The 14,439-nt window shown below is 39.4% G+C and overlaps 1 protein-coding gene, 1 non-coding gene and 1 pseudogene across 7 annotated transcripts in view; 2 read left to right on the top strand and 1 right to left on the bottom strand.

The window, feature by feature from the left end:
* The window catches only part of RALGAPA1 (Ral GTPase activating protein catalytic subunit alpha 1), a 277,595-nt gene that overhangs the window by 14,388 nt on the left and 248,768 nt on the right, over positions 1–14,439 (top strand). The gene's annotated exons all lie outside the window — the stretch shown is intronic.
* Positions 5,082–5,661, bottom strand: LOC134738180 (small nuclear ribonucleoprotein G-like; annotated as a pseudogene).
* On the top strand, positions 8,588–8,691 carry LOC129013459 (small nucleolar RNA U13). The gene has a single exon (XR_008493932.1). It is a non-coding gene; the product is annotated as a small nucleolar RNA U13 (small nucleolar RNA).

Raw genomic sequence — 14,439 nt, 5'->3', positions numbered from 1 at the left:
TATAAGGCAATACCTTCCTGAGTATTCGACCCAAGGCCCCACAAATTATGAGATTTTATTTTTATAATCCAGCTTTTGGGAACAAGCACTCTTCCCAGCTCCGTGTGAGCACCTGGTACTGTTCCCTCCAGTACTTCAGCATGGTTCTTTCTTCTGTCTTGGGTAGTTTCCTCGGTAGTATACTATCATCATACTTAAAGGGGACCCTCTCTAGTCTCCTGGATTCTCACTGTGTGTAGCTGTCTCCTCCTTGGTGCTGTGTCGTGTGAACTCTGATTGCCTTGGTCTTCCTGGGTACTCGGCTTCACTTTCTTAATTCATGGAGTTTGCTGGGTTCACCTGGATTTGTTTTCCCCTCACTTTGACTTAGAAGCTCTCCTAAGTCAGTAAGCTGGAGTGGTCATAGGACACACCTTGTTTGTTTGCCTTCTTTCAGGAATCACTCTCCTCACCTGATGTCCATACATGCTGAAACAATTAAAATAACACACACATGAGAAGCAACAGTTTTCAAGACATTGGACATCAGTTGCTGATAATAAGAGGTTCTCTTAAATGAATGAGATTGAAAATTGGCTTTATACCAAGCAACTTGGTCCCCACTTTTTACTTTTTTATATTTAGAGAAGGAATTTGTTATCATAAGTTGATTAGTAAAAAATGTCTTTCTGTAATCTGAATGTATTTATGGGTTCACAAAGAAATATCTTTTTGAGTAAAATATCTTTACTTACAAAGTATTCAGTAGGTATAAATGGTAATACATAAATACAAATTGTATATGTTTATTAAATAAATGACTTTAAAAGAGTATGGATTGGCCGGGCACAGTGGCTCACGCCTTAATCCCAGCACTTTGGGAGGCCGAGGTGGGCAGATCACGAGGTCAGGAGATGAGACCATCCTGGCTAACATGGTGAAACCCTGTCTCTACTAAAAATACAAAAAAATTAGCCGGGTGTGGTGGTGGGCGCCTGTAGTCCCAGCTACTCGGGAGGCTGAGGCAGGAGAATGGCGTGAACCCAGGAGGCGGAGCTTGCAGTGAGCCGAGATTGCACCACTGCACTCCAGCCTGGGCAACAGAGGGAGACTCCATCTCAAAACAAAAAAACGAAAAGAAAACAAAAAAAATAGTGTGGATTAACAGATTTGGCTGAAAATCTAAGAATGTGTGAACTGTAACCTGCCTATAAAAGTAAGCCAACTAACTATATGCATGTGTGTGTGTGCATATATTTAGATATATATAAAATAAATTTATATAGAGATGAGGGTTTCCCTATGTTGCCCTGGCTGGTCTTAAACTCCTGGGCTCAAGTTATCTGACCCCCTCAACCTCCCAAAGTGCTGGGATTACAGCCGTGAGCCATTGTGCGCAGCCAAACTTGATTATTTTTAGAGTTTGACATACAGTATTAGTAATGCTGTATACATGACATTAGATGCTTTTAAATTCTTTAATTTATATATAATGTAATGTATGTTCTTTAATTTGAATCTGTCTGATTTGAAAAATGAACTTGACCTCATTGAACTACTTTATGTATTTATGAAGAATTGATTTACTTCGCAGATTATTGACATAAACAGTGTTACTGATTGACCTTAACAGAACAAGCTTTTTCAAATACTGTAATCATCTTTATATTAACATTTTGTTGATTAAGGATTTTATTGCATCTGAAGGATTTTACGTGGCTTATAGGATTGAATAAAATGTGGAATAGAACAATTAATGATAAAACAAGCAACAACTGAATAGCCATCACTTAAAGGAAACATCAGTTCTCAGAGATGAGCTGATTACAGCCATAAGGCATTGAATTTGGTTCTTAGATTTCCTGGTACCTAAGGTGGAAAGAGAAATGTGTTGGGTTACAAGCTTTCAGTATCTTAGAAAAGAAAGCATCCCTTTGTTATTGTTGTTTTTGGTTAGAACATTTTTTTAATTCTAAATTCACTGTGTGTGTGTGTGTTTGTGTGTGTGTGTGTTATCTAATGTCTCTTCTCACTGAAGGTACATATTATAGAAATAGACCTTGGAGAGCCAGGTGCGGTGGCTCACGCCTGTAATTCCAGCACTTTGGGAGGCCGAGGCAGGTGGATCACCTGAGGTCAGGAGTTCAAGACCAGCCTCAACATGGAGAAACCCTGTCTCTACTAAAAATACAAAATTAGTCGGGCATGGTGGTGCATGCCTGTAATCCCAGCTACACGGGAGGCTGAGGCAGGAGAATTGCTTGAACCTGGGAGGCGGAGGTTGTCGTGAGCCGAGATCATGCCACTGCACTCCAGCCTAGGCAACAAGAGCGAAACTCCGTCTCAAAAAAAAAAAATAGACTTTGGAGAAAATAGCAAAGAGGTGATGAATACGTCTACTTTAATAAATGGCATCACCATCCTCTTGTCATGGGTTACTAAGACAAGAAACTTTCATCTTTAACAATGTGGTAGAAAAAGATAAATTTATGTTGGGACTCCAGCTGGAGTTTGAAATGTCTGTGGGGCAACTTCACATCTCCCCAGCCCACTCCTGCTCTTTTCTGGCTTTATAATAATATTTGAATCTGTTCCTTTTTTCTCTGTTCTTACCGTCATTTCTTTAGTTTAAATTTTTATTGTTTCTTGCTTGAACTTTTGCAGCAGCTTACTAGTTGATCTCCCTATGCAGGTCTTTTTTTTTTTTTCCCCTCTTGAATCTCTTACATGGTCCTGTTACAATCTTTCTTTCTTTCTTTTTTTTTTGAGACAGGGTCTCACTCTGTCACCCAGGCTGGAGTGCAGCGGCACAAGCTCACTGCAACCTCTACTTGCCAGGTTCAAGCAATTCTCATGTCTCAGCCTCCTGAGTAACTGGGATTACAGGTATGCACCGCCATACCTGGCTAGTTTTGGTATTTTTAATAGAGATGGGGTTTTGCCATGTTGGCCAGGCTGGTTTTGAACTCTGGACCTCAAGCAGTCCACCCGCCCTGGCCTCCCAAAGTGCTAGGATTACAGGCGTGAGCCACCATGCCCAGCCAGGTCCTGTAGCAATCTTTCTAAAGCACATTAAGAGCTTGTCACTAGCTGGCATGGTGGTTCATGCCTATAATCCCAGCACTTTGAGAGGCTGAGGCGGGTGGATCACTTGAGTTCAGGAGTTTGAGACCAGCCTGGCCAACATGGTGAAACCACATCTCTACTGAAAATACAAAAATTAGCTGGGCGTGGTGGCAGGCGCCTGTAATCCCAGCTACCTGGGAGGCTGAGGCAGGAGAATCTCTTGAACCCAGGAAGCAGAGGTTGCAGTGAGCCGAAATCGCACCACTGCACTCTAGTCTGAGCAACAGAGCGAGACTGTCTCAAAAAAACCAAAAGAGCGTGTCACTAACTGCTCTAAAATCCTCTATGGCTTCCCTTTGCCTATGTGATACAGTACAAAATCCTTGGCCAATATTTAAGACAATCTGTTATCTGATCCTAGCCTACCTTTTCAGCTAAATGTTGAAGTAGTTGAATTATATAAAAAAAACAAAGCAGCGTAATAACATTCTTCAAGATGTCTATTATATAAATAATTTTTAGGTGACACTGTTGCAAATGCATGCTTTTTTTTTTTTTTTTTTTTTTGAGACGGAGTCTCGCTCTTTCGGCCAGGCTGGAGTGCACTGGCAGATCTCGGCTCACCGCAAGCTCCGCCTCCTGGGTTCACGCCATTCTTCTGCCTCAGCCTCTTGAGTAGCTGGGACTACAGGTGCCCACCACCACGCCCAGCTAATTTTTTGTATTTTTAGTACAGACGGGGTTTCACCATGTTAGCCAGGATGGTCTCGACCTCCTGACCTCATGATCCGCCCACCTCGGCCTCCCAAAGTGTTGGGATCACAGGTGTGAGCCACCGCGCCCAGCCCATACTTTTTTTTTTTTTTTTTGAGATGGAGTTTTGCTCTTGTCTCCCAGGCTAGAGTGCAATAGCGCGATCTCAGCTCACTCTAACCTCCGCCTCCCAGGTTCAAGCAATTCTCCTGCCTCAGCCTCCCGAGTAGCTGGGATTACAGGCGCCTGCCACCAATGCCCGGCTAATTTTTTTGTATTTTTAGTAGAGACGGGGTTTTGCCGTGTTGGCCAGGCTGGTCTCGTACTTCTGACTTAAGGTGATCCACCTGCCTCGGCCTCCCAAAGTGCTGGGATTATACCTTTTTAATGTAAATACTTTGCACGTTAAGTTAAGGTGAAAGACATATGTTGCATATGCCCTTATCTGAATTCTAATTCTCCTCTGAAGATGCAGATCTCCTTGTATCCCTGCTCTAATAAGTGATGGATTCTCCCATGCCTGAAGAAGTCAGCCTTCCTACTATTGTAATATTGCTACTGTTATGCCTCTGTTGCTATTATACTTCAGCATCCATCTGAAAATTCTTCTTGTTTTGGGGTGCATGCTGCTGGAGCACACCATCTTTCAAACTTTGTCACTGCTCTTATTTCTCAACCTCCTGGGTCACTTCATTAAGTTTATCAAGGACTTCGATACCTGGCTTGTCATCTTAAGACTGCTTCATCTCTTGCTACCATTTTAAGGACTTTTAATAGATAATGAAATTGCTCTTTTAACTTCTCATGTTCACTGTATTTGATATACTTAAATAACCATGCTACTATTCCATTTAAGTGATTACGCTTTTGGAGACTTCTGTTAAAAAGTTTAACAAAAAGTTTAATATGAAAATGTACATGACCTGATTTTTACATAATAATAAAATTGGCCCTTTGGAGAGGGGACTTGAATTTCTCTGCTGAACAACCATTATTTATACTTGTTCCAAGGTTTCTTTTTTTTTTTTTTTGAGACAGTCTCATCTTGTCGCCCAGGCTGGAGTGCAGTGGCGCGATCTGGGCTCACTGCAGTCTCCACCTCCCTGGTTCAAGCAATTCCCCCGCCTCAGCCTCCTGAGTAGCTGGGATTACAGGCACCCGCTACCATGCCTGGCTAATTTTTGTAGTTTTAGTAGAGATGGGGTTTCACCATGTTGGCCAGGCTGGTCGCAAACTCCTGACCTCAAGTGATCCGCCCGCCTCAGCCTCTCAGAGTGCTGGGATTACAGGCCTGAGCTACCGCGCTTGGCCTGTTCCAAGGTTTCTAACACTATGGTACTATTTCCTCATATTACCACCATTCCAATATCATTGTTGCCCAAAGATCCCCACAATTCTTTGAACATGTCTACCACAGTTTAACTTCAATTCTAACTTCTTTTTTTGTTTTTGTTTTTTGTTTATTTTTTGAGACGAGTCTCACTCTGTCATCCAGGCTGGAGTGCAGTGGTGAGATCTCAGCTCACTGCAACCACTGCCTCCTGGGTTCAAGCTATTCTCGTGCCTCAGCCTTTGGAGTAACTGGGACCACAGGCACATGCCACCATGCCTGGCTAATTTTTGTATTTTTAGTAGAGATGGGGTTTCACCATGTTGGCCAGGCTGGTCTCAAACTCCCGGCTTCAAGTGATCCACCACTTTGGCCTCCCAAAGTGCTGAGATTACAGGCATGAGCCATTGCACCCAGCCAATTCTAACTTCTTGTCTATAAATTTTTTTCAACTCAGGAGGGTGAGCTTTGCTCGTGGTGACTACTTCATGGGCCCAGAGCTGCTGTGAAATGGAATTTGTGGCTTCACTCATGCTCCTGTGATTCAAGCCGTGGTGTTTTGTGTTTGACCAAACTTTTCTTATGTAACCAAATCCTACCTTTAATGTTGATATTTTCTGGTGTTCTGTCCTCCAGCTCTCTTTTTTTCTAACTCTTTATATCAGTGGTCCCCAAACTTTTTGACACCAGGGACCAGTTTCGTAGAAGACAGTTTTTCTACAGACAGTGGGGGTGAGGAATGGTTTCGGGATGAAACTCTTCCACCTCAGAAGATCATCAGGCATTAGATTTTGTTTTTTTTTTTTTTTTGAGACAGGGTCTTGCTCTGTCACCCAGGCTGCAGTGCAGTGGCACGATCTCAGCTCACTGCACCTTACACCTTCCAGGTTCAAGTGATTCTCCTGCCTCAGCCTCCCTAGTAGCTGGGGCAACAGGCGTGTGCCACCACCCCTGACTATTTCTGTATTTTTAGTAGAAATGGGATTTCACCATGTTGCCCAGGGTCGTCTTGAACTCCTGACCTCAAGTGATCCACCCACCTCACCCTCCCAAAGTGCTGGGATTATAGGCCTGAGCCACCACCAATCAGGCATTAGATTCTTATAAGGAGGGTGCATTCTAGATCCTTTACGTGTACAGTCTGTGATACCTGTGCCATAGCTAATGATATTTATAATACTAGACTGCCTTCCCATCACCCTTATATCTGAAAGCTTCTAGTCTTCTTTAAAATCTCAGGGCAGAATCTATAGATAGTCTCTATGAAGTCTTCCCTATCATGTGGGTATAGGAGTTTTTTGTACAGTAAGCATCTTTCCCTCTAGTAGTTTGTTTTTTTATTACAACATATTTATTTATTTGCATGCCTTCCTGAGGGCAGATGTGTATCTTTTCATGTTCATATTCCTAGACTTAGCATAGCGCCTGGCATATAATCAGTGTTCAGTAAATATTATTTAGTTCATGAATGAATATACTAGGTTTGAGGGGAGCAAAATTGCTGTTATGTGAGCAACTCATGAGCAAGCAACGGACAGTGATAGAACAGACATGTAAAGTCAGCATTCCTTGGGTTGTCTTAAGTATCGGTGCAAAGAAATTTGGTTCATAAACTAAGGTCCATAATATAATAGAGAAAAACAAACAAAAATATAAAACAGGACTTTAACTGAAAAATATCTATGACATTATGGCAGAGGGTATAAGATAATCTTCCTTGTTAAAAACTTTAGACAAATTACGTTTAACAGAGTTTAATTGAGCAAAGAATTTGTGAATTGGGCAGCTTCTCCACCCCTCACTATGTTGCCGAGGCTGGTCTTGAACTCCTGGCCTCATGTGATCCTCCTGCCTTAGCCTCCTAAAGCACTGGGATTACAGGCATGAGCCACTGTGCCTGGCTTCAGCTATATTATTTATTTAAAACTTTTGATCTTCGGTTTACCTGTATATAAAATTAAAATAATAACACCTCAAATATGAATGAAAAAATGAATTTGAACCGCAGTTTACAGAAAAAATTCAAACATCATTTGACTTTTCATGGGAACCTTAAGGAAATAAAATTGAATCAGGGATGTTGTGACTTGCTTAACATTAAGAAGTAGAATTTGTTCTTAAAAAAACAAACTGAGTACCAGGTGCAGTGCCTCAAGCCTGTAATCCCAGCACTTTGGGAGGCCGAGGCAGGTAAATCACGAGGTCAGGAGTTTGAGACCAGGCTGGCCAACATGATGAAACCCCGTTTCTACTAAAAATACAAAAAATTAACTGGGCATGGTGGCGGGTGCCTGTAATCCCAGCTACCTGGGAGGCTGAGGCAGGAGAATCACTTGAATCCAGGAGGCAGAAGTTGCAGTGAGCTGAGATCGCACCACTGCACTCCAGCTGGGGCAACAGTGTGAGACTCCATCTCAAAAAAATAAAATAAAATAAAATAAAAAACTGAGTAGAAATCCCTGAATGATCTTGAAGTGGTTTAGATTCTGTACTTCTGTCTCAGTCTTTATTAGAAATGGGTAAATTAGGGTCTGGGTGCAGTGGCTCACACCTGCAATTCCAGCACTTTGGGAGGCCAAGGCAGGAGGATTGCTTGAGCCCAGGAGTTTGAGACCAGCCTGGGCGGCATAGTGAGACCCCCATCTCTACAACTTTTTTTTTTTTTTTTTTTTAATTAGCTGGGTGTGGTGACATGTACCTGTTGTCCCAGTTACTTGGGAGACTGAGGCGAGAGAATTATGAGCCCAGAGGTCGAGGCTGCAGCAAGACCCTGTCTCAAAAAAAAAAAAAAAAAAGAAATGGGTAAATTAGAAAATTATTTAAGCTATGTGTTAGAAAACACAGGAGAATTAAATGAATGAAAGGAAATAAAATTTCTTGTTGGTATTTATTTCAAAAAATGCAAAGAAGTCACCTAGCAACGATTACTCTTTCCTTCTCCACCCAAACCTAAAATAGAATAACTAGGATAAGAGGTGTGTTTGTGTTACCAAAAATTTGTTGTTTTTATGTGAATTCTTTTAGGTTGTTAGCTTCAAGGTTCCTAGTCGTCTTCCCTTTTCCATCAATTGTTCTTAGGGCTAAGCCACTTACTGTAAATACGCCATTTCTTATAAAATGTGTTCAATAAAAATAATTACCCGTTCTTGCTTATATCTTGTTCCTTGAAATCTGAAAATGATGGATCTGATCTGATCTCTATCTGATCTTCACAGATAGTTTGAGAACCATTTGAATAAATAGATACAGTGCTTTGCTAAATTTTGGGTAACTGCAAAGGAGTAAAGGAGTTAATGGTATAGTAAAAGAGAATCATATGTCAAATATGAAACATGAGTATAAAAGAGAAGAATCATATCTAAATGAGTGGCTCAGAGAAAGCTTCATGGGGCAGGGACATTTGATCTGTGCCTTGGAAGATGATGATTAAAATTTCAATAGATAGAAGTGAAGAAAGAGAGCCTTTTGTAGTTCATAAGCATGATGATTGGGTTTTCAAACTCATATATGAGATGTACCTCCCACAAACCTTTTTATGATGTTGGCACATTACCCGTCTGATATGATTTTTTTTGAAAAAAGACATGAAGGAAAAGCAGTTAGGATAAGAGCACAGACATGAATGCAGCCAAGTGGAAGGCAGTGGTCCTTCTAGCTTTTAAAAATAAAGATATTAGGCCTCAACCTTAAAATTTTGATTTAATAGCAAGGTAAATAGAAAAGAACTAGTGTTTTTGAGAGATACTGTGGAGAGATACTTTATGGATTTGGTAACCAGTTTTTTTTTTTTGAGACGGAGTGCTGGAATGCAGTGGTGTGATCTCGGCTCACTGCAACCTCCGCCTCCCAGGTTCATGCCATTCTCCTGCCTCAGCCTCCCGAGTAGCTGGGACTACAGGCGCCTGCCAGCACGCCCGGCTAATTTTTTGTATTTTTTAATGGAGACGGGGTTAGCCAGGATGGTCTCGATCTCCTGACACCGTGACCTCATGATCCGCCCACCTCAGCCTCCCAAAGTACTGGTATTATAGGCCTGAGCTACCACGCCTGGCTGGTAACTGGATTTTAATGAAGATTTCAGAAGTGGAGATGATGCCACTTCTCTGACTGTATCACTCTACTTTTTTAAACACTGTTTTACTGGTGAATTTATAACAGGAACATATTTCTTACCTCCAGCACCACTATCAAGGCTATTAAGTCTACCCACTGAAACTCTGTATCATTCCTTCTCTTATGTTTTTTTTCTTTTTGAGACAAGGTCTCACTCTGTCACCCATGTTGGAGTGCAGTGGCACAATCTCAGCTCACTGCAACCTCTGCCTCCCATGCTCAAGCAGTTCTCCCACCTCAGCCTCCTGAGTAGCTGGAACCACAGGTATGCACTACCACGCCCACCTAATTTTTTGTATTTTTTTGTAGAGATGGTCTCGAACTCTTGAGCGAGCACAAGTGATCCACCCACCTCGGCCTCCCAAAGTGCTGATATCAGGAATGAGCCACTGCGCCTGGCCCATTCCTTCTTCCTATAGTCAATACCACTGCTACTCAAAATGTAGTCCACAAACTGGTACTAGTTTACTGACTGTTATTACAGTTCTGCAACAGCTTAATTACGGAAATTGAGTGTGTTGAGAAGGTCATCTCAGTTTGACAGTACTGTGATATCCAAGCATGTGATTAGTGGACTTGTCTTATGAAATGGGGAGTAGATCAATCCTGGTGCTTTTCACCTTATTTTCTAGTAATATATTTATCATAAAGCATTGGTCTGTGACAAACTGGAATTTAAAAACCAAAGCAAAAAAACTGGTCCTTCACAGACAGTTTGAGAACATGAGCTGTACAGTGCATTTAGAATTAACTTCCTCTGCCTTTATCCTCTGTTGTTTCGAAGTATATTTTCTCTTCCCAGTGTAATGGGATTTTCCTTCTTCAGTGTAATGTATTTTCCAGTATATAAAACCTCTTTTTACTTCTTTATAATTTAAAGTATTTGCAAAGCACTGTATCTATTTATTCAAATGGTTCTCAAACTATCTGTGAAGATCAGATCAGATAGAGATCAGATCAGATCCATCATTTTCAGATTTCAAGGAACAAGATATAAGCAAGAACGGGTAATTATTTTTATTAAACACATTTTATAATTTAAAGTATTTGCATTGTGCAAAAACTTAATGTTTATAAAATGTCTGCCTATATTTGTTTTAGCCACTTTAGATTTTAAATTTCCAGATACCATATGTTTAATTATTTTCAATATCCAAAATAATGTCTTTGAGTGTTAGGGAAATGATTTAATGAATCAAGAAATTATCTGTTTTGGACATGTAGAACTAGATACAGAATATTGGCAGTACTGTTTTATTTTTATTTATTTATTTGCTTGTAGAGATAGGGTCTGGCTATATTGCCAGGCTAATTTCGAACCCCTGGCCTCAAGCTATCCTCCCACTTCAGCCTCCCAAAGTGTTGAGATTATGGATGTGAACCACCATGCATGACCAGTAGTATTGTATTTTGATTACTCTCCTATTATCGGACTACTCAATTAAAAAATGACATTATTTTGTATTCTATAATAATGGTATACTAATAACTAGCTAGTCTTTAACTGCATAAATGTGAAGGTAATGCATTTGCTTGCAATAAATATCAGTAACTTGATGATATAACAGTTTGTAATATCTAGACTTAGGAAAAAAAAAATTGCTTTTCTCAGTCTGATCTCCATGAGCTCTTCCACTCCTTTTTAGGTTAATTCTTTTCAGACTGGCCAAGGAGGTATAGCTCTCAGATTCAGTTAGCCAGGTAGGGTCTGGCAGATCTCAACAAATTAGAATGTCAAGGGGTTGAATATTAGATGAGCTAAAAGGAATGGATCAGCAAAAAAGGAAAAGAAACAGAAACTCATATACCTTTTAGCAATCACTCCCCATTTCTCCTTGCTTCCTGCCCCTGCCAGCCATTAGATACTTTCCATCTCTATGGTTGACTCTTCTGCGTGTTTCATATAAATAGAATAACAGATACATGGCCTTTTGTGTCTGGCTTCTTTCACTTAGCATAATGTTTTCAAAGTCCATCACATTGTAGCTTATAATACTATTTCGTGTTTTTTACGGCTAGATAATATTCATTGTAGGGATTATACCATATTTTGTCTATCCATTCATCGATTGATGGACATTTGGGTTATTTCCACTGTTTGACCATTATGAATAATAACATTATAAACATTCGTGTGGGCATACATTTTCTTTCTTTTTCTTTTTTTTTGATAGAGATGAGACACTTTTGCCATGTTGCCCAGCCTGAGCTTATGTTTTCAATTCTTGGGTATATAATATTCTAGGAATGGAATTGCTGGGCCATATGATAACTCTATATTAAACTTTTTAGGGACCTGCCACACTGTTTTCCAGAGTGGCTTCATCATTTATATTCCCACCAGCAATGTACAAAGATTCAAATTTTCTCATATTGTCAACACTTGGTATTGTCTGTCTTTCTGATTATAGCTATCATAGTGGGTTGGAAATAGTATCTCATTGTGGTTTTGCTTTGCATTTCCCTGATGGCTAATGATGTTAAACATTTTTTCATGAGCTTACTGGCTATTTGTATATCTTCTTAGGAGAAATATATATTCAAATCCTTTGATCATTAAAAATTTTTGTTTTATAATTGAATTATAAGAATTCTTTCTATATTCTGGATACTAATGTTTTAAAATCAGATATACAATTTGCAAATATTTTCTTGCATTCTGTAGGTTATTTTCTCATTTTCTTGATAGCGTCCTCTGAAGCAAAAAGGTTTTGAATTTTGATGAAGTCAAATTTATTTTTTCTTTTATTGCTTGTGCATTTAGTGTCATATCTAAGAAAGAATTGACTGATTCAAGGTCATGTTTTCTTCTGAGTTTTATAATTTTAGTTTTTACATTTAGGTTTTTGGTTTTTGGTCCATTTTGAGTTAATTTTTCATGTATAGTCTTCATTCTTTTCAACCATCTGTTGAAAAAACTTTGGAAGGGTACCAAACAACTCAATGAGGAAAAAAAAGTTAACCATTTGTTAAAAATACTTTTTTTTTTCCTCCTTTTCCTCCTTGAGTTGTTTGGTACCCTTGTCGATGATCAATTGATCATCAGTGTAAGGATTTATTTCTGAACTCTCAATTGTTCCATTCATCTATATGTCTATCCTTATCCCAGTACTACACTCTGTTGATTAGTGTAGCTTTGTAGTAAGTTATGAAATGAGAAAATGTCAGTTCTCCAGCATTGTTCTTGGTGGCTCATGCCTGTAATCTCAGGACTTTGGGAGTAGAGGTGAGAGGATCACTTGAGTCCAGGAGTTTGAGACCAGGCAACATGTGGCAACGCCTGTCTCTACAAAAAATTTAAAAAATGAGCCAGGTGTAATGGCATACACTTGTAGTCCCAGTGACTCAGGAGGCTGAGGTGGGAGGATTGCTTGAGTCCGGGAGGTTGAGGCTGCAGTGAGCTGTGACTGCACCACTGCATTCCAGCCTAGGTAACAGTGAGACTCCATTAAAAAAAAAAAAAAGACTGTTTTGACTATTCTGCGTCACTTGCATTTTCTTTTGAATTTTAGGATTAGCTTGTCAGTTTTTGCAAAAAACTATGTTAGGATTTTGGTAAAGAGTACATTGAGGCTGGGTGCGGTGGCTCACGCCTGTAATCCCAGCACTTTGGGAGGCCATGGCGGATGGATCACCTGAGGTTAGGAGTTCAAGACCAGCCTGGCCAACCTCGTCTCTACTAAAAATACAGAAATTAGCTGGGTGTGGTGCCACATGCATGTAATCGCAGCTACTCTGGAGGCTGAGGCAGGAGAATCTCTTAAACTTGAGAGGCAGAGGTTACAATGAGCCAAGATCGAGCCACTGCACTCCTGCCTGGGCAACAGAGTGATACTCTGTCTCAAAAAAAGAAAAAATAGGAAAAAAAAAGAGTACATTGAATCTTTAGGTATATTTGGGGGCTGTTGCTATCTTAACAGCATTCAGTCTTACTCATGAACACGGAATGTCTCCATTTGTTTTAGTCTTTAATTTTTTTCAGTAATGTTTTGTAGTTTCCAGTGTACAAGTCTTGTACTTCTTTTGTTAAATTTAAGTATTTTATTCTATTTCAAACTATTGTAAATGGAATTGTTTGCTTAATTTCACTTTTAGATTGTTCATTGCCAGTGTATAGAAATACAGTTGATGTTTCTTATTGATCTTGTATTCTGCAACCTACTTGAGCTTGTTTGTCAGTCAGACAGGATTTTTTGGTGGATTCCTTAGGATTTTCAATATCCAGGATCATGTCATTTATGAGTAGAGATAGTAATGCTTTGGACTTTACAATGTGTGTTTCTTTTTCATGCATAATTGTCTTGGCTAGAATTTGCAGTATAATGTTAAATAAAAGTAACAAAAAGACATCCTTGTCTTGTTCATGCTTTTAGGGGTAAAGCTTTCAATCTTTTATCACTAAGTGTGTTGTTAGTTGTGACCTTTTCATAGATACCCGTTATCAGGTTAAAAAATACTTTTCTTTTCCTAGCTTTTTGAGTATCTTTAGGATGAAATTATATTGGGTTTTGTCAGATGTTTTTTCTGTGTCTATTGAAACTGTCAAGTGAGTTTTGACCTTTATGTTAACATAAGGTATTACAGTGATTGATTTTTATATGTTGAACCAACCTTGCCTTCTGGGATGAATGTCACTTAGTCATAGTGAGTGTGTGTGTATGTGTGTGTGTGTATATAGATAGATTGTGTGTATGTGTGTGTGTATATAGATATATAGATAGATTCGGTTTTCTAGTATTTTGTTGAGGATTTTTACATTCATATTCATAAAGGATATTGGTCTGTATTTTTCTTGTAATGTTTTTGTCTGATTTTCATATAAGAATATTGGCCTCATAGAATGAGCAGGAAGTATACTCTATTTTTTGGAAGAGTTGGTAGGATTCACCCATAAGCCATTTAAGTCCAAGCTTTTCTTTGAAGTAGTTTTTTTTCCCCCACTAATTCAGTCTTCTCCTTCATTGTAGGTTGTTTCAGAGTTTCTATTTCTTCTTGAGTCAGTTTTGGTGGTTTGTGACTTTCTAGTAATTTGTTCATTTCACATAGGCCATCTAATTTGCTAGCATACAGTTGCTCATAGTATTCTCTTATAATTTTTATTTCTGTAGGGTTAGTAGTAATGTATTATATTCCAGTCCAGATTAGTGATTTGAATCTTATGTCTTTTTCAGTTTGGACAGTCTAGCTAACAGTTTGTC

The sequence above is a fragment of the Pongo pygmaeus genome, chromosome 15, assembly GCF_028885625.2.
Source record: "Pongo pygmaeus isolate AG05252 chromosome 15, NHGRI_mPonPyg2-v2.0_pri, whole genome shotgun sequence".
Taxonomy (NCBI): domain Eukaryota; kingdom Metazoa; phylum Chordata; class Mammalia; order Primates; family Hominidae; genus Pongo; species Pongo pygmaeus.
The sequence above is the reverse complement of the archived record's forward strand: the minus strand, read 5'-3'. Positions and strand labels throughout refer to the sequence as shown.